The following is an 18,955-nucleotide window of genomic DNA, read 5'->3' as shown; positions in this document are numbered from 1 at the left end:
CGGATGATCCGAATATTTAAATGATTGATGCACCTGTCCAGCAGTGACGTGCAGGGAGGAGACAGGTATATTGGGCGCTCCCCTTTCACGTCACAGTAGGTTCGACAAAGCGCTGTTAGAGCGCGAAACGGCTGTTGCCTTTCTTTCTGCTATGTGACCCGCACCCGCTATGTTTTAGATCAAATAAAACTACGATGGTATGAAGATTCGGTGAGTGCTGCCTTGTTTTTTCTTTTTCTTCTACTGTTGATAACTTCCTCTTTTTCTTTTTTGTTTTACATCCACGAGGTAGAGCAGGGGTATATCACAGCCAAAAATTGGCGAATGTCACCCTATTATGTAACAGAAAAATTTGTGAAATTTATTAACCTGTCTACTAGGTAGAGCAGAGGTATATCACAGCCAAAACTTGGTGAATGTCACCCGACAATGTAACAGATAAATTAGTGAAATGTTTTAATCTGTCCACTAGTTAGAGCAGGGGTATATCACAGCCAAAAATTGGGGATTTTCACCCGACAATGTAACATACAAATTAGTGAAATTTATTAACCTGTCCACTAGGTAGAGCAGGGGTATATCACAGCCAAAAATTGGTGAATGTCACCCAACTATGTAACAGAAAAATTAGTGAAATTTATTAATCTGTCTACTAGGTAGAGCAGGTGTATATCACAGCCAAAAATTGGTGAATGTCACGCGACAATGTAACAGACAAATTAGTTAAATTTATTAACCTGCCAGGTAGAGCAGGGGTATATCACAGCCAAAAATTGGGGAATTTCACCTGACAATGTAACCGAAAAATTTGTGAAATTTATTACCCTGTCCACTAGGTAGAGCAGGTGTATATCACAGCCAAAAATTAATGAATTTCACCCAACTATGTAATAGAAAAATTAGTGAAATTTATTAACCTGTCTACTAGGTAGAGCAGGGGTATATCACAGCCAAAAATTGGTGAATGTCACCTGACAATGTAACAGACAAATTAGTGAAATTTTTTAACCTGTCCACTAGGTAGAGCAGGGGTATATCAAAGCCAAAAATTGTTGAATTTCACCCGACAATGTAACAGACAAATTAGTGAAATTTATTAACCTGTCTACTTAGGTAGAGCAGGGGTATATCACAGCTAAAAACTGGCAAATTCCACCTGACAATGTAACAGACAAATTAGTGAAATTTATTAACCTGTCCACAAAAATTTAGGATATGTAACCCAACAATGTATTAGACAAATAAGTGAAATGACTTAAAATAAAGTAGGTAATTAAAGTAAAAATTTAAAAATTAACAAGAAAATAATCTTGATGTATGAGGTGGAGGTCCATATGGAGTAGGAGGTTGAGGAGGTGGTGGACATAGCGGTGTAGGTGAAAGAGGAGGTGGAGGAGGACGAGGTAGTCAACACTGGTTTTTGGTTTAAATTTTTATTTTTTATTAGGGTACACCCCAAAAGAGTGGGAAATATCAAAAATACAACAATGAGCAATTGCACTGTAGTATAATAATGGCTGGGTAAGGCCGGTATACATGTCTATCCTGCACAAGGTATTGATAATTCGCAAATTCTTTTTTAAAACCAGAATATAATTTCAGTATTTTAAGCTTGTATTTCACTGTGACAAATGCAGTTAAGGCTGCAAATTTAGGATATTGCCCAACATGGGTGTTTTTTTTTTATAACAGAATATAACAGCACTATCTAACACTTGTATTTCACTGTGACAAATGCAGCAAAGGCCTCAAATGTATTAACTTGCCCAAAATGGGTGTTTTTTTTTAATAACAGAATATAACAGCACTATCTAACACTTGTATTTCACTGTGACAAATGCAGCAAACGCCAGAGATGTAGGGTACTGTCAAAAATGGGTGTTTATTTTTAAACCCAGAATATTATTGCAGTATTTCAAGCTTGTACTTGACTGTCACAAATGCACATATGCTGTGCTGGGGCACTAATCTTGCATAAAATGGCCGCCGACGCCCACCTAACTAACAGACGGATTAAAGTTCTTTTTCTGTGTCATTGGGTTCAGGGCAGGGTAAAAAAATAGTTGTGCACTGCACCCACAAAACAAAATCGCTGTAGATCACTGAGTTAGCAAGCACTTCTGATAAAAGATTCTTTCCTATTCTCTCCCTCACAGCAGCAGCATCCTATATCTACACTAATAAGAGCAGAGCGACGTGCAGAAAACTTTAGCCAACTAAGAGAGGCCATAGGCCTAACTAACTGGGACAAAGTCCTCAAAAATAAAAATGCAGCCACAAAATGGGATATTTTTAAAAGCATCCTAAAATCTAATTGTGAGAGGTACATACCTTATGGGAAAAGATGGTTAAGGAACAAGAAGAAACCAATGTGGATAAATAGAACTGTAAAGAAGGCAATACATGACAATACATGACAAAAAGAAAGCATTTAAATCACTAAAACAGGAGGGTAGGAAAAAAAATAGAATTAGTAAAAAAACTAATAAAAGCCACTAAACTAGAGACCGAGAGATTAATTGCCAAAGAGAGCAAAACTAACCCTAGAATATTCTTCAATTATATAAACAGTAAAAAGTATAAATCTGAAGGTGTCGGCCCGCAATGAGGGGGGAGTTGCAGAGAGCAACAAGGAGAAAGCAAAGCTATTAAATATTTTTCTCTCCACTGTATTCACTGAGGAAAATAAACAGTCAGATGAAATGCAGAATGTAAAAGTAAATTCCCCATTAAAAGGGCCTTGTCTGACCCAGGAAGAAGTACAACAGCGACTTTAACAGATTAAAATAGACAAATCGCCAGGGCCAGATAGCATACACCCCTGTATCCTAAAAGAATTATGTAATGTCATAGCCAGACCCTTATTTCTGATATTTACAGATAGAGATGTCGTGAACATAAAATTTTCCGTTCGCGACCGGCGAATGCGAATTTCTGCAAATGTTTGCGAACGGGCGAACCGGGCAAACCGCCATAGACTTCAATAGGCAGGCGAATTTTAAAACCCACAGGGACTCTTTCTAGCCACAGTAGTGATGGAAAAGTTGTTTCAAGGGGACTAACACCTGGACTGTAGCATGCCGGAGGGGGATCCATGGCAAAACTCCCATGGAAAATTACATAGTTGACGCAGAGTTGGATTTTAATCCATAAAGGGCATAAATCACCTAACAACCCTAAATTTTTTTGAACAACGTGGTTCAAAACATCTAGTGTGTGTATACGATCAGGTATGATGTTGTTTCGATCAGGTAGTGTAAGGGTTACGCCCGCTTTACAGACATTGACAGACCAAACTCCCTTTTTAATGCACCGCAAACAACCGTAAACAGTCCATTTGCCCAACCGCAAACTTCCCATTTGCACAAGGTTGGATACCAAGCTAGCCATGTCCCGTTGATGTCATTGAAGGTTTCTTCCTCCACCCAGCCACGTACAACACCAAGGGTCCCCGAAAGGTGAATTGAATAGATTTTTCGAACGGGGAGATGGTTAAAAGAACGCTTGCTCCCTCCCCTTTGTTTGAATCCATGCCACGGTCACTGTGTCTGCGCCGTGCAATTTACTGTCACACCCGATATGAGTGGAATTTTCTGTAGTACTATTCTCATCAGTTTAATCCCTGTTACGTGACGTCCCCAATCTGGGGTCTATTTATTAAATAGATTTTTCGAACAGGGTGATGGTTAAAAAACGCTTGCTCCCTCCCCTTTGTTTGAATCCACCCCACGGTCACTGCGTCTGCGCCGTGCAATTTACTGTCACACCCGATATGAGTGGTATTTTCTGTAGTACTATTCTCATCAGTTTAATCCCTGTTACGTCCCATATCAGGGATTGCCTTTTGTGAAAAAAAATTTAGGCCGGGTACCTTCAACTGCCTTCACAGTGACAGACCAAACTCTGATACACCAAACTGAATTGATTTTAGGAACCGGGAGATGGAAAAAGCAGCTTGGTCGGTCCTCTTACTCCCAAGTTGGGGCACTGCGCGTGCACGGAGCAATGTGTTGTGACACCCTATATGAGTGGTGTCTTAACTAGTACTATTCCTATCAGTTTAATCTCTGTTACGTCCCCTATCCGGGGACATGTGTCGAATTGATTAATCATTGTCGAATTAACGACATCCTGAAATAATGTTGTTCTGAGCTCTGTACTTGCTTTGTATTGGAATTGATGGGGATTTTTTTAATTGTCTGCATTATTTCTAATAAACTATTAAGAGACTTTATTATGATTTTTTTTATTTTATGTATTAAAAACCCATACAACTTTCTATGAAAAATTATCCAGCCGATCGCTTTTAGTCTGATCATAATGAAGCAACGGCCTTATGTGGGGTGTGGCAACATTGCCAACACACTCATAGAGGGGATGATCGCTTCATTGTGATACGCAAGCCCCTTCACCACAACAAGGTACCGATCACGAAGGGGAATTGACGCATGTATGTGCCTTTTTTTGTTTTGTTTTTGCAGCCACAGTGCAGCACTAGAGGCCAGAAAAATTTGGCATGTACACATGCCTGAAAAATTAGGTATTGTTGCAGCCGCTGCTGAAGCAGCGGCCGGAACAATTGAAGAAAGGTGACTAAAGCATTGCGGCTTGAACCCTAGTTGGTGGCAGAGAATTCACGAAAGTCATCCGGTATGCAGACATTAAATACAGCAGCGTGGGGACCATTTTGAGGCCAAAGCCTTTTGTTAGTCAAACGTATCCCCCACTGTCAGTCCCTTCGGGATCCATGCCTCATTCATCTTAATGAAGGTGAGGTAATCAACACTTTTTTGACCGAGGCGACTTCTCTTGTCAGTGACAATGCCTCCTGCTGCACTGAAGGTCCTTTCTGACAGGACACTTGAAGCGGGGCAGGCCAGAAGTTCTATCGCGAACTGGGATAGCTCAGGCCACAGATCAAGCCAGCACACCCAGTAGTCAAGGGGTTCATTGCTCCTCAGAGTGTCGATATCTGCAGTTAAGGCGAGGTAGTCTGCTACCTGTCGGTCGAGTCGTTCTCTGAGGGTGAACCCCGAAGGGCTGTGGTGATGCGTAGGACTGAAAAAGCTCCGCATGTCCTCCATCAACAACACATCTGTAAAGCGTCCTGTCCTTGCCGCCGTGGTCGTGGTAGGAGGAGAATTACTTTCACCTCTTCCCCAGTTAGATTCCCGTTGTGCTGTGACATCCCCCTTATAAGCTGTGTAAAGCATATTTTTTAGTTTGGTTTTGAACTGCTGCATCCTTTCTGACTGTCGGTAATTTGGTAACATTTCCGTGACTTTCTGCTTATACCGGGGGTCTAGTAGTGTGGCCACCCAGTACAGGTCGTTCTCCTTGATCCTTTTTGTACGAGGGTCCCTCAACAGACATGACAGCATGAAAGACCCCATTTGCAGGTTGGATGCCAAGCTATTCATTTCCTGTTCCTCCTCCTCACTGATGTAATTGACGGTCTGTTCTTCCCCCCAGCCACGTACAACACCACGGGTCCCAGATAGTTGACAACAACGAGCACCCTGGTGGGATGCCTGCTGTGGTTGGTCTTCGTCCTCCTCAAAGCCACATTCCTCCTCTGACTCCTCTTCCTCATACTCCTCTTGCAGCGTTGCCGCAGGTCCGGCAAGTGAGGATGACAAGGCTGTTTCTGGTGGTGATGGTGACCACAACTCTTCCTCTTCACACTCATCTACAGCCTGATCCAGCACTCTTCGCAGGGCACGCTCCAGGAAGAAAACAAATGGGATGAGGTCGCTGATGGTGCATTCAGTGCGACTGACTAGGTTTGTCACCTCCTCAAAAGGACGCATGAGCCTACAGGCATTGCGAATGAGCGTCCAGTAACGTGGCAAAAAAATTCCCAGCTCCGCAGAGTACAACTACTCTTTGACGGCTTTTTCTTGTTGGAGCAGGCAGTCGAACATTAGGAGTGTTGAATTCCAACGTGTCGGGCTGTCGCAAATCAAGCGCCTCACTGGAATGTTGTTTCGGCGCTGAATGTCTGAAAAGTGCGCCATGGCCGTGTAGGAACGCCTGAAATGGCCACACACCTTCCTGGCCTGCTTGAGGACGTCCTGTAAGCCTGGGTACTTAGACACAAAGCGTTGCACGATGAGATTGAACACATGTGCCATGCACGGCACATGTGACAACTTGCCCAAATTCAATGCCGCCAACAAATTGCTTCCATTGTCACACACCACTTTGCCAATCTCCAGTTGGTGCGGGGTCAGCCACTGATCCACCTGTGCGTTCAGGGCAGACAGGAGTGCTGGTCTGGTGTGGCTCTCTGCTTTCAGGCAAGTCAACCCCAAGACAGTGTGACACTGTCGTATCCGGGGTGTGGAATAGCCCCTGGGGAGCTGGGGGGATTCAGTTGATGTGCAGCCAGACGCCGCAGCAGAAGAGGACTCAGCCGAGGAGGTTATGGAAGAGGATGGAGTAGGAGGAGTAGAGGAGGTGGCAGTAGGCATGCCTGCAAGTCGTGGCGGTGTCACCAACTCCGCTGCAGAGCCACGCATTACATGCTTGGCAGCCGTCAGCAGGTTGACCCAATGCTCAGTGTAGGTGATATACCTGCCCTGACCGTGCTTTGCAGACCAGGTATCAGTGGTCAGATGGACCCTTGCCCCAACACTGTTTGCCAGAGATGCCATTACTTCCTGTTCAGTCACTGAGTAGAGGTTTGGGATTGCCTTTTTTTTTTTTTTTTTTAATTGTCCGGGTACCTTCCACTGTGGTGTCCCAATAGTGACAAATTTTTTGAAGGCCTCAGACTCCACCAGCTGGTGTGGTAAAAGCTGGCGGGCTAAGAGTTCCATCAAGCCAGCTGTCAGACGCTGGGCAAGGGGGTGACTCTGTGACATTGGCTTCTTACGCTCAAACATTTCCTTTACAGACACCTGACTGTGGTCAGATGAGATGGAACTGCTGAAGGTGAGAGGCGGAGTGGCGGGTGGTTGAGAGGGGGCAAGGAGGACAGCAGTGGTTGACGTGGCTGAAGATGCTGTACCAGGAGGAGGATGGTGGCTTTGAGCTTGTGTGCTGCTTCTACTCGTCATCATGTGTTGATCCCATAGGCGTTTGTGATGTGCGATCATGTGCCTTCGCAAAGCAGTTGTACCTAGGTGGGTGTTGGATTTCCCACGACTCAGTTTCTTTTGGCACAGGTTGCAAATGACATCGCTGTTGTCAGAGGCAGACACACAAAAAAAATGCCACGCTGCTGAGCTTTGCAATGACGGCATTCTGGTGGTGGCAACAGCATGCGTTGATTGGCGTGCTGTCTGGCTGACCCCGGGTGCCGATACATGCTGTCTGACTGTGCCACTAGCTCCTTGCGACGACCTCCCCCTGCTTCCAACTCATCTCCTCCTTCTCTCTGTCTCCCCTTCTGAACTTTCCCCCTCTTCTTCTTCTCTTCGAGCAGGCACCCACGTGGCATCCACGGACACATCGTCATCATCAACCACTTCACTTGTATCTGACACTTCAGCAAAGGAAGCAGCAGCGGGTACAACATCTTCATCATCACACTGTACGTCCATGTGTTTAATGCTGCCTGACTGAGACATATCCCTGTTATCTACATCCTCTGGCAATAATGGTTGCGCATCACTAATTTCAATCAACTGATGTGTAAATAACTCCTCTGAGGGATCAAGTGAAGCGGCTGTGGTGGCTGTGGTGGTAGTGGTGGTGGTGGCGGCGGGCGGGAGAGTGGTAACTTGAGAGCAGGTGACCAAAGCTGAGCTGGAGGAGGATGGTGCGTCAAGGTTCTTAGCGGAAGCTGTTGAAGATTAGGTGTCCTGTGTAAGCCAGTCAACTATTTTCTCAAAATTTTTGGGGTTCAGGGTACGTGGCCTCTGAACACTGGGCATTATTCCAGGGCCAGTGGAAATCACAGCACCACGACCACGATGGCCCCTGCGGGTGGCCTGCCTCTGCCTGTCATTTTTTTTTAGATAAGTGGTACTATGCGTGCAAGGTACTGTGCCACCCTATATAAGTGGTGGGCAGTGGGCACAGTACAGTCTGTGTGGGCCTGACACACACGGGCTTGCAACTGTGATTATATCACAGAAAAATATTAAATATAATTTTTTAATTTGCAAGGTATTTGAGTGAGTGACACCCTGTAACGGTATGAGTGGAGCCTAGCCACTAGCCAGTGGCCACAATACAGTCTGTGTGGGCCTGACACACACTGGCTTGCAACTGTGATTATATCACTGAAAAATATTAAATATCATTTTTTTTTATTTGCAAGGTATTTGAGTGAATGACACCCTGTAACGGTATGAGTGGAGCCTAGCAACTAGCCAGTGGCCACAATACAGTCTGTGTGGGCCTAAAACACACGGGCTTGCAAATGTGATTATATCACAGAAAAATTTTAAATATAATTTTTTTTATCTACAAGGTATTTGATTGAGTGACACCCTGTAACGGTATGAGTGGAGCCTAGCAACTAGCCAGTGGCCACAATACAGTCTGTGTGGGCCTGACACACACGGGCTTCCACATGTGATTATGTCACAGAAAAATATTAAATATAATTTTTTAATTTGCAAGGTATTTGAGTGAGTGACACCCTGTAACGGTATGAGTGGAGCCTAGCCACTAGCCAGTGGCCACAATACAGTCTGTGTGGGCCTAAAACACACGGGCTTGCAACTGTGATTATATCACAGAAAAATTTTAAATATAATTTTTTTTATCTACAAGGTATTTGATTGAGTGACACCCTGTAACGGTATGAGTGGAGCCTAGCAACTAGCCAGTGGCCACAATACAGTCTGTGTGGGCCTAAAACACACGGGCTTGCAAATGTGATTATATCACTGAAAAATATTAAATATAATTTTTTTTATTTGCAAGGTATTTGAGTGAATGACACCCTGTAACGGTATGAGTGGAGCCTAGCCACTAGCCAGTGGCCACAATACAGTCTGTGTGGGCCTGACACGCACTGGCTTGCAACTGTGATTATATCACTGAAAAAAATGTAATATATATTTTATTTGCAAGGTATTTGAGTGAATGACACCCTGTAACGGTATGAGTGAAGGCCTAGCCACTAGCCAGTGGCCACAATTCAGTCTGTGTGGGTCTGACGCACACGGTCTTGCAAATGTGATTATATCACAGAAAAATATGAAATATAATTTTTTTTATTTGCAAGGTATTTGAGTGAGTGACACCCTGTAACGGTATGAGTGGAGCCTAGTTACTAGCCAGTGGCCACAATACAGTCTGTGTGGGCCTGACACACACGGGCTTGCAACTGTGATTATATCACTGAAAAATATTAAATATAATTTTTTTTATCTGCAAGGTATTTGAGTGAGTGACACCCTGTAACGGTATGAGTGGAGGCCTAGCCACTAGCCAGTGGCCACAATACAGTCTGTGTGGGCCTGACACACACAGGCTTGCAACTGTGATTATATCACAGAAAAATATTAAATATAATTTTTTTTTTATCTGCAAGGTATTTTCTGTCACACCCTGTATGAATGGTGTGCACTGTGCACACAGTGCTGTCTGTGACTGAGCCTGCAGCTTCTCACACACGGGCAGCCAGGCAACTGCAATATATATATATATATATATATATATATAAAAACTAAAAATAAAAAGCACACTGATGTACTAGCCCTAAAAAGGGCTTTTTGGGGTGCTGTCAGGACGCTGTCCTTACAGCAGATGAGTCTGTGGACACAGAACAATGCTCTAGCTAACGCTTTCCCTATTGAATCAGCAGCACTGTCCCTCCTCTCACTGAGAATGCAGCTTCCGAATGAATCTAAAATGGATGCTGTCCAGGAGGTGGGAGGGTCTGGGAGGGAGGGTCTGCTGCTGATTGGCTGGAATGTGTCTGCTGACTGTGAGGTACAGGGTCAAAGTCTACTCAATGATGATGTATAGGGGGCGGACCGAACATCGCATATGTTCGCCCTCGGCGGCGAACGCAACCAAGCTATGTTCGCCGGGAAAAAATTAGCCGGCGAATAGTTCGGGCCATAACTATTTACAGATTCTTTACTGACAGGGAGTGTTCCACAGGATTGGCGCATAGCAAATGTTGTGCCAATATTCAAAAAGGGTCCAAAAACAGAACCTGGAAACTATAGGCCGGTAAGTTTAACATCTGTTGTGGGTAAACTGTTTGAAGGTTTTCTAAGAGATGCTATCTTGGAAGATCTCAATGAAAACAAGCAAGCAAAATCATATCAGCATGGCTTCATGAGGGATCGGTCATGTCAAACTAATTTAATCAGTTTCTATGAGGAGGTAAGTTCTAGACTTGACAGCGACAAATCAATGGATGTCGTATATCTGGACTTCTCCAAAGCATTTGACACTGTACCGCATAAGGTTAGTATATAAAATGAGAATGCTCGGACTGGGAAAAAACATCTGTATGTGGGTAAGTAACTGGCTCAAAGATAGAAAACAGAGGGTGGTTATTAACGGTAAACACTCAGATTGGGTCACTGTCACTAGTGGAGTACCTCAGGGGTCAGTATTGGGCCCTATTCTCTTCAATATATTTATTAATGATCTTGTAGAAGGCTTGCACAGTGAAATATCAATTTTTGCAGATGACACTAAACTGTGTAAAGTAATTAACACTGAAGAGGACAGTATACTGCTACAGATGGATTTGGATAGATTAGAGGCTTGGGCAGAGAAGTGGCAGATGAGGTTTAACACTAACAAATGTAAGGTTATACACGTGGGAAGGAATAATGCAAGTCACCCGTACATATTAAATGGTAAAACACTCGGTAACACTGACATGGAAAAAGATCTAGGAATTTTAATACAACAGCAAACTAAGCTGCAAAAAACAGTGTCAGGCAGCTGCTGCCAAGGCTAATAAGATAATGGGTTGCATCAAAAGGGGCAGAGATGCCCGTGATGAGAACATAGTCCTACCACTTTACAAATCACTAGTCAGACCACTCATGGAGTACTGTGTACAGTTCTGGGCTCCTGTGAACAAGACAGACATAGCAGAGCTTGAGAGGGTCCAGAGGAGGGCAACTAAAGTAATAACTGGAATGGGTGGACTACAGTACCCTGAAAGATTATAAAAACTAGGGGTTATTCACTTTAGAAAAAAGATGAATGAGGGGAGATCTAATTAATATGTATAAATATATCAGGGGTCAGTACAGAGATCTCTCCCATCATCTATTTATCCCCAGGACTGTGACGAGGGGACACCCTCTGGGTCTGGAGGAAAGAAGGTTTGTACACAAACATAGAAGAGGATTCTTTACGGTAAGAGCAGTGAGACTATGGAACTCTCTGCCTGAGGAGGTGGTGATGGTGAGTACAATAAAGGAATTCAAGAGGGGCCTGGATGTATTTCTGGAGCGTAATAATATTACAGGCTATAGCTACTAGAGAGGGGTCGTTGATCCAGGGAGGTATTCTGATTGCCTGATTGGAGTTGGGAAGGATTTTTTCTGATTAGTAGGCATGGCTGTGATGGCTTCTAAGGGCACACGAGTTAAACGCTTGTTGATTGGCTGCTATGCAGCCTTTCAAAAAGCACCATTAACTCGCCGAACACCGAACCCTGAAAAGTTCGGGTTCGGGTCCGGGGTCCAAAAATCCTAAAGTTCGGTACGAACCTGAACTTTACAGTTCGGGTTCGCTCAACCCTACTTGGAAGCTATTGCAATTGCAGGATGATATATATTTAGGGTCCATTCACACGTCCGTAATTTGGGTACGCAATTTGTTCCACAATTTGCGGACCCATTCACTTTCAATGGGGCTGAAACGGATGTGAATCCGCATTTTCGGGATCCGCATCCGTTTTTTCAGGATCTGTTTTTTCGGGATCCGCAATTCCGTTCCTGAAAAAAATAGAACATGTCCTATTCTTGTCCGCAATTGCGGGCCAGAAAATCAATTTTCTATTATAGTGTCTGTGATGTGCGGTCCGCAAATTGCGGATCGCACATTGCAGGTGTCCGTGTTTTGTGGATCCGCAAAACACTTACGGACGTGTGAATGGACCCTTATGCTGTATTTAAAGCCTCCTCTTGCTGGATAAGAGTTGAGGATCTTGCTTTATAATACAAGTGGATATGATTGCATCTGCCTCTGCTGAAGGCAAAGCTCCTATGCTTGGTTTAACCATTCAGAGGTTATGGAGTTGGCTGTTTTACTAAATATAAAAAAGGCTATGTGTTATTGCGGTTCAGCCTGTGGCCTGGACCCATTCATGTTATTTGCTGAGATATGTACTCTTGCATATATCAGCGATGTGGCGGGTTATATTATCCTAATTGACTCTGTTTTGTGTTTAACTAACAGATGTCTGCCTAATAAGATGAATTCGGCAAAAAGAAAATAAAATTTAGGCATCGTTTATGTCAAAACTGTGAACAGCCTCTCCCTGATGAAATGTCCACTAATGTCTGCACTGATTGCTTGTCTCCTACTACATCTATCCAGTCTGGAAATATGAACTTTCTTATGTGGTTTAAGGAACAACTTACTTTTGTGTTTGATGAAATCAAGTCAGTAAACAAAAGGCCTAGACATGCAAACAAATCTCCACCTCCACAGATGATTTCCTCCTGTCTGAGGGTGAAATCAATTCTGTTAAGGTCTCATGCACACGACAGTGTTTTTTCATTTGGCTTCAGTGGTCCGTGTCCGATTTTGCTTCAGTTGTGTTTCCTTGTGTCTTCCTTTTTTTTTTGTCTGACAGGGGAAAAAAAAGGAAGGTTAATGAAAAGTGTAATTTTATTACACCAAGGTCTTGTAGAAAAAAACGGACGCGGACACGGATGACATACCAGTTGTGCATCAGTTTTTTTTGACAGACCATTGACTTGAATGGGTCCATCCTCCGTTTTCCACTGACAAGAATAGGACAGGTTATATTTTTTTGACGGACTGGAATCACGGATCACGGATGCGAAGAAAAAAACTGAGGACTATTGGTTTTTTTTCACAGCTCCATAGAAATGAATGGGACCTTCGCTAAACTGTGAAAAATGACGGTCATGTGCATAAGGTCTAAGTCTGCTGACTAGTGTTGAGCGTGAATATTCGAATAGCGAATATTAATCGCGAATATCGCAACTTAGCTAATTCGCAAATATTACGAATATAGTGCTATAGATTCGCTATATCGAATATTCGTAATATGTTAACATCTGAAAACATGATTCCTCCCTACTTCTTTCTTGTGGGTCAATGAGTCATTGGCCCACAAGCAACTTAAGCAGGAAGGAATCATGTTTTCATATGGAAAATAAAATGACGAATATTTTAAAAAACAAATATATAGCAATATAGGGAATATATTCGTTATTTAGAATATTCAAATTTTTTTCCCAATCTGTACGGTCGTTTGCATACTCCTCCCCGACAATCGTCCCCATCACCATTGGAACGCCTGTGGGTTAGAAAATACCATCGGATCTGAGATCGTGAAAACTAAGATCCGATGCTACATTTTAACCCACAGGCGTTCCCATGGTGACGGGGATGCTTGTCGGGGAGGAGTATGGCAAAGTAGAATAACAGTACAGATTAAAAAAAAAAAAAGAAGAATATTCTAAATAACTTATATATTCGCTATATTGCTATAACCTTCTTTTTTAGAATATTCGTCATATTCTAAAACACGAAGTTATAGCAATATAGCAAATATTCGTGAAATGCACATATAGACTGCAATTTAGCTAATATAGTGCTATAGTATTTTTTTTTATAGTGTAAATATTTTCCAAATCTGAACTTCAGTAGAGACCCAAAAAAGTTTATTGGGCCTTACAAGATCTTGTCCGTCATCAATCACGTTGCCTTCCGTCTTGATCTTCCTCAGACTTGAAAGATCCATAATGTTTTTCACAGGTCCCTATTTAAACCTCATGTCCAACCCACTGTACCCTCCTCTTTGCCTCCTCCTCCGATTGTTGTTCACGGTAATCTTGAATTTCAGGTCTCTAGGATTGTGGATTCTCGCATTATCCGTGGTTCTCTCCAGTACCTTGTTCATTGGGAGGGTTATGGTCCTGAGGAGAGGATGTAGGTCCCAGTGGCAGACATTAAGGCCACTCGTCTCATCAGGGCTTTCCATAGGTCCCATCCTGAGAAGGTGGGCTCTGAGTGTCCGGAGTCCACTTGTAGAGGGAGGGGTACTGTCACCGCCAGCTCTCTGAGAAGGTCTGGCAGACGTTCTTCTGTACCTCTTGCATGATGTTCTTTGTTTTGGTTTCCATTTGTCATCTCCTTTCCTGCTCCCAGCTGTCACCTATTCACACTAATTGCCTCCCTTTATATTCCCTCCCATACTGCCTCACTTTGCGGTTTATACTACTTCCTGGATTGAAGTGATCACTGCTGGAGAATTCTGTTACTGTTTGTTCAGATAAGCCCTGTTTTGTATTGTGTTTCTTTGCTGGCTTGATTCTAGGTAACCCTGACTCCCTCCGTATTAAGTGCAGGGAGCCGGTGGTCGTGTCCCCTCACTATTATAGGGTTTTCAGGTGTCACACAGTCTAGGTACGAGGGCATGCATTCGTCTACCTCTGAGACCCTTGTATGTGCTTAGCAGTCAGGGTGAGCTCTTAGGGTTTTACAGGGGTCACCTTTATGCTCCTTAGTTTGGGATCAAGCCAGTCAGATGTTTATTCATAATTTCCAGCTATCTGCAATATCATCCGTGACACTTATACGGCTGCTGGCCAATATTGCCCCATTGGATTAAAAGCACACTCTACAAGATCTACAGCTTCATCCTGGGCAGAATTGGCACAGGTTTCTCCTGATCAAATCTGTAAGGCGGCTACGTGGTCTTCTGTTTCTACATTCATGAGGCACTACAGGCTAGACATATTAGCAGCTGAAGAGTAAAAATTTGGCAAAAGAGTGCAGACAGTGCTTTCCCCCCATGAGTACTGCTTATCAAATCCCTTTTGTTATGTGCTGCCAAGGACGATCAGGAAAATGAAAATGTACTCACCAAAATTTTTGTTTCCTGGAGTCCCTAGGCAGCACAACTTTTGGGGCTCTGGTGGTGTGTGTTACCTTATATAGCCTGCTAATTGATGGATTAATTAAGTTTATTGCTTCCTAATGTGTCTCTATCCTGGTTGTACCTAGGGGACTTAACCGTTTTGTTATGTGCTGACTACGGACTCCAGGAAACAAAAATTTCGGTGAGTAAATTTTCATTTTTTTGCATAACAAACTGTAGTATTTATTGGTACAATTTTTGTGGTATGTACAATTTTTTGATCACTTATTAAACTTTGTGTGGGGGACAAGATGACAAAAAAAATCTACTCGCGTGTTTTTAATTTTTTTCCCATTATGGCATTCATAGCACAGGTAATTTTTTTAAAAATATTTTAATAGTTCAGACATTTTTGGATGCGGCAATACCTAATATGTTATTTTTTTTTTATTGTTTATATATTTTTATATGTAACATTGGTAAAGGGGGTAAGGTTTTTTTTTAAACATTTTTATTTAATAACTTTTAGCCCCCTTAGTGGGATAGAACCTGGGATCTTTTTATACTTCATCCACAGAGCAGCAGGAAGTTTACCATGGTAAGCTTCAGAAGTGTCCAGGCTGCCATAATACCGATTAGAGCTTCATTATTCCACTGCGTGGGCTTCGATTGGAAGGCAGAGGGAGGCTTACCTCACGTTGATTGTAGCATCTGATGGGTTAAATGACAGGTTTTGGCTGTATCCAACCAAACCCATGACATTTCCCTATCACTAACCCTGTTACTGCTTTGACACACCCATGGACATAAGTTCACAGGAAATAAGAAAGAGCTGTATGGACATGGTCATGTGACAAAGTACCAGAACAGAAGATAGGAGCAGTAAAGATAAAAGAAGGATGTTGGTGCAAAGTGGAAAACTCCCTTAGGACAAGATTATCTTCCTTTTTGTCATCAACCATAACAATGTAACCAACATGACAGGAATGCCACATTAGTCATTAGGTATAGTAAAGACTAGACACAGGCCAGCACTCCCAGATATCCAGATTAAGGGATGTTGATGCAAACTGGAAAACCCCTTTAGGATGAGATTATCTTTCTATTTGTGATCAACCTTAACAATGTAACAAACATGACAGGAATGCTAGAGTAGTCATTAGGTGTAGTAAAAAAATAAATAAACACAGGCCAGCATTGTGAGATAGCCAACAAAAACTCCAGCCTGAACACACCTTAGATAAGATATAACTTTATTAATCTCTAAAACAGGGCAGCTACAATGTTGTAACAGAAGTAAGACAACAAATAACAAACATAAATAACAAAAATACAATTGTATTAATTAACAAATGCATCCAACATTATAGAACAGGAATGACTCTAAAGAGTGAAAGCTGAGTGCAAAAAAGACTTCCTGTACCAATCTGTACTACAACGTATGTAAATATATCTGTTGCTTAAAAAAAATTGCACTACTGCTGACCACTCAATCAAGGGATCAGGGGCATAGCTAAAGGTTCATGGGCCCTGGTGCAAGAGTTAAGCTTGGGCCTCCCTTCCCTCAGTGCTTTGTGGCCAGGAGCAGGGAAGCACATAGCCCTTCCTCAGCCTAAGGCAAAAATTGAAATGGCACCCCTCATGACAACTTCTTGACCTAACCCCTTCCCTCCAGCCAAAGTTGTAACTTGCAGTGAGCACAGAGCCCTTGCAGTGAGCACTTCCTATTATACAGGTGTCTTCTTATGAGGCACAAGGGTCTTTGGGCCCCCTCAGGCTCCTGGGCTTGGTAGCGACTGCTACCTCTGCACCCCCTATAACTATGTCCCTGTAATGGATGTTTTGGATTTTGCGGAGTAGTCCAAACCTAACATTCTTTGCTCATGCCAACTTTTATCTTCACCAATAGAGATGAGCGAACCACTCAAGATTTAGTCCAGTTCAGGTTTTCAAATTTTCTAAAAAGTTCTGTTAGGACCGAAATATACGAAAATTGGTATATAACAGCCTCTAGTCTCCTAGGACTCCTAGAAAAACTTATCTCTTTTGTTTATTATTTATTATTATTTTTTTTCTTCTATTTTTCCCTCCCCCTTCCCCAAGCTCTCAAATGCAATGACAATAATAAATGATGTCTGAGTGACACTGACATAAAAAGCTATGGGTAAACATGTGTTTGACGGTGTTAACATACAGTACGCCAGCACATGTGCCATGCTTTTTCATATTCCAAAGCTTCCAAAAATGGTCCCTTATTGGGGGCAGATGATGTTTAAACATACACAGTGTTATGGGATAAAAAACATGGTACATGCTGGCATGCAGCAGCATGATGGAGGCAGCAGAAGTTTTATGGAAGATGATGGTTGGCAGGCCGCAGCAGTGGCATGATAGTGGCAGTGGCATGTTGGAGCCAGCAGCAGTACAGAACATGATGGTTGGCAGGTCGAAGTAGTGGCATAATGGCAGCAGCAGTCATACCGAACATGATGGTTGGCAGGCCACAGCAGTGGCATGATGTCAACTGCAGCACGGGAATGAGATGGGTACAGGGACTTGCTGACCACAACATAAAAAGGGTTATGGCTACCATGAACAGCTGGACAACTGCCGCTGATCGGGCAGGCGCAGCTCCTGCACCAGTCCGATCAGCGCGCTGTACCTTTATGGCGGCTGTCGGGAAGTCACATTCCGATGCGGCGTACATGTACAGTGGATGTCGGGAAGGGGTTAATAAGATAGCATAGCACTTTGCCAGCCTTCATACCTCACCATCAGGAAAAAGGATTTGTCCTGTGTACAGATTATTGTAGGATGTACTACAATTCCTGTTGTGCGCTCAAGTAAAGACAGACGTGTATTATTCTAACCCTGGTCTGGTTTCCTGACTCCTATATGCTGGCTTACTACACCTCCTGCCAGGCACCCATACAACCCTCAACATCTAGGGCACCCCAAACTACCATCAGACAGGAGCCCCAACTACAGGGAATGCCCAGAGGGAAGAAAGGGTGCACCCTCCTCTCACTGCACCACCCCTAGGGAGCAACAGCCTGAGCGAAACCACTGTGACACATGTTATAGTCAGAACCACTGCCAGTGGCATAACTAGAAATGGCTGGGCCCCACTGCATATTTATGAATAGGCCCCCCTCCCTCAGCAACTTATGCGCCACTCCCGACTCCTGTGAAACCCCCACTCCTGAGGCTAGTCAGGATCGCGCTCTCAGATGAGACCTGGCAGGCTCTACATCCGTTTCCTACAGTGTCACTGTATATAACGTCATTGTTAAATGCTGTTAAGGGGGCCCTGACAATAAAATCTTTTAGTCCTCCTCCTTGATGTGACCATTCTGAGTTTGCTTCCCTTGTTTCCCCTATAGCTACGCCCCTGGCCCCTGGCCACTGCCACTCCCATCCTCCACTACGGCTCCTCAAGGGCTCACTGCACCGGTATTTATCTTCTCTGATTGAATGATTTGCTTTTCCACTTGTAGACCTACTACACTCTCTGTAGAATCCAGTAACCTCTTCCATAAAGGGCTGTCACATACAGTAATGCGGTCTCGTTTGCACAGCTCTGTGCCATTGCTGCTTTCACATTCACTGTCTGAATCAGACTGACCTAACTTTCTGCAGAGGAAAGGGTGGTGCTGCCAACTCTACCTCGCTACTAGGGACCCATTGCTCTCTCATATACAGAACAATACATTGCAGTGGGGAAACTGCACATACAGTGCTAACAAAGAAATGTAAGTATGGCAAGTATGCGTGAACATGTAAGGCAGCCCCCACAATCCGTTTAAGAGATCCTGGCTCCTTTATGTTGTATCTTGTAAAATTTCTAAAAATCAGACTTTTGTTTCCCTTCTCCTTTGTACTAGGATCTCTTCCCACTTTTGTGGAAAAAATGTAAAGAAAAAAAATGTAAAGAAGATCAATTTCCCATATAAAGTA

The sequence above is a fragment of the Bufo gargarizans genome, chromosome 1, assembly GCF_014858855.1.
Source record: "Bufo gargarizans isolate SCDJY-AF-19 chromosome 1, ASM1485885v1, whole genome shotgun sequence".
In the NCBI taxonomy this organism is placed as follows: domain Eukaryota; kingdom Metazoa; phylum Chordata; class Amphibia; order Anura; family Bufonidae; genus Bufo; species Bufo gargarizans.
Note: the sequence above shows the minus strand (reverse complement) of the source record.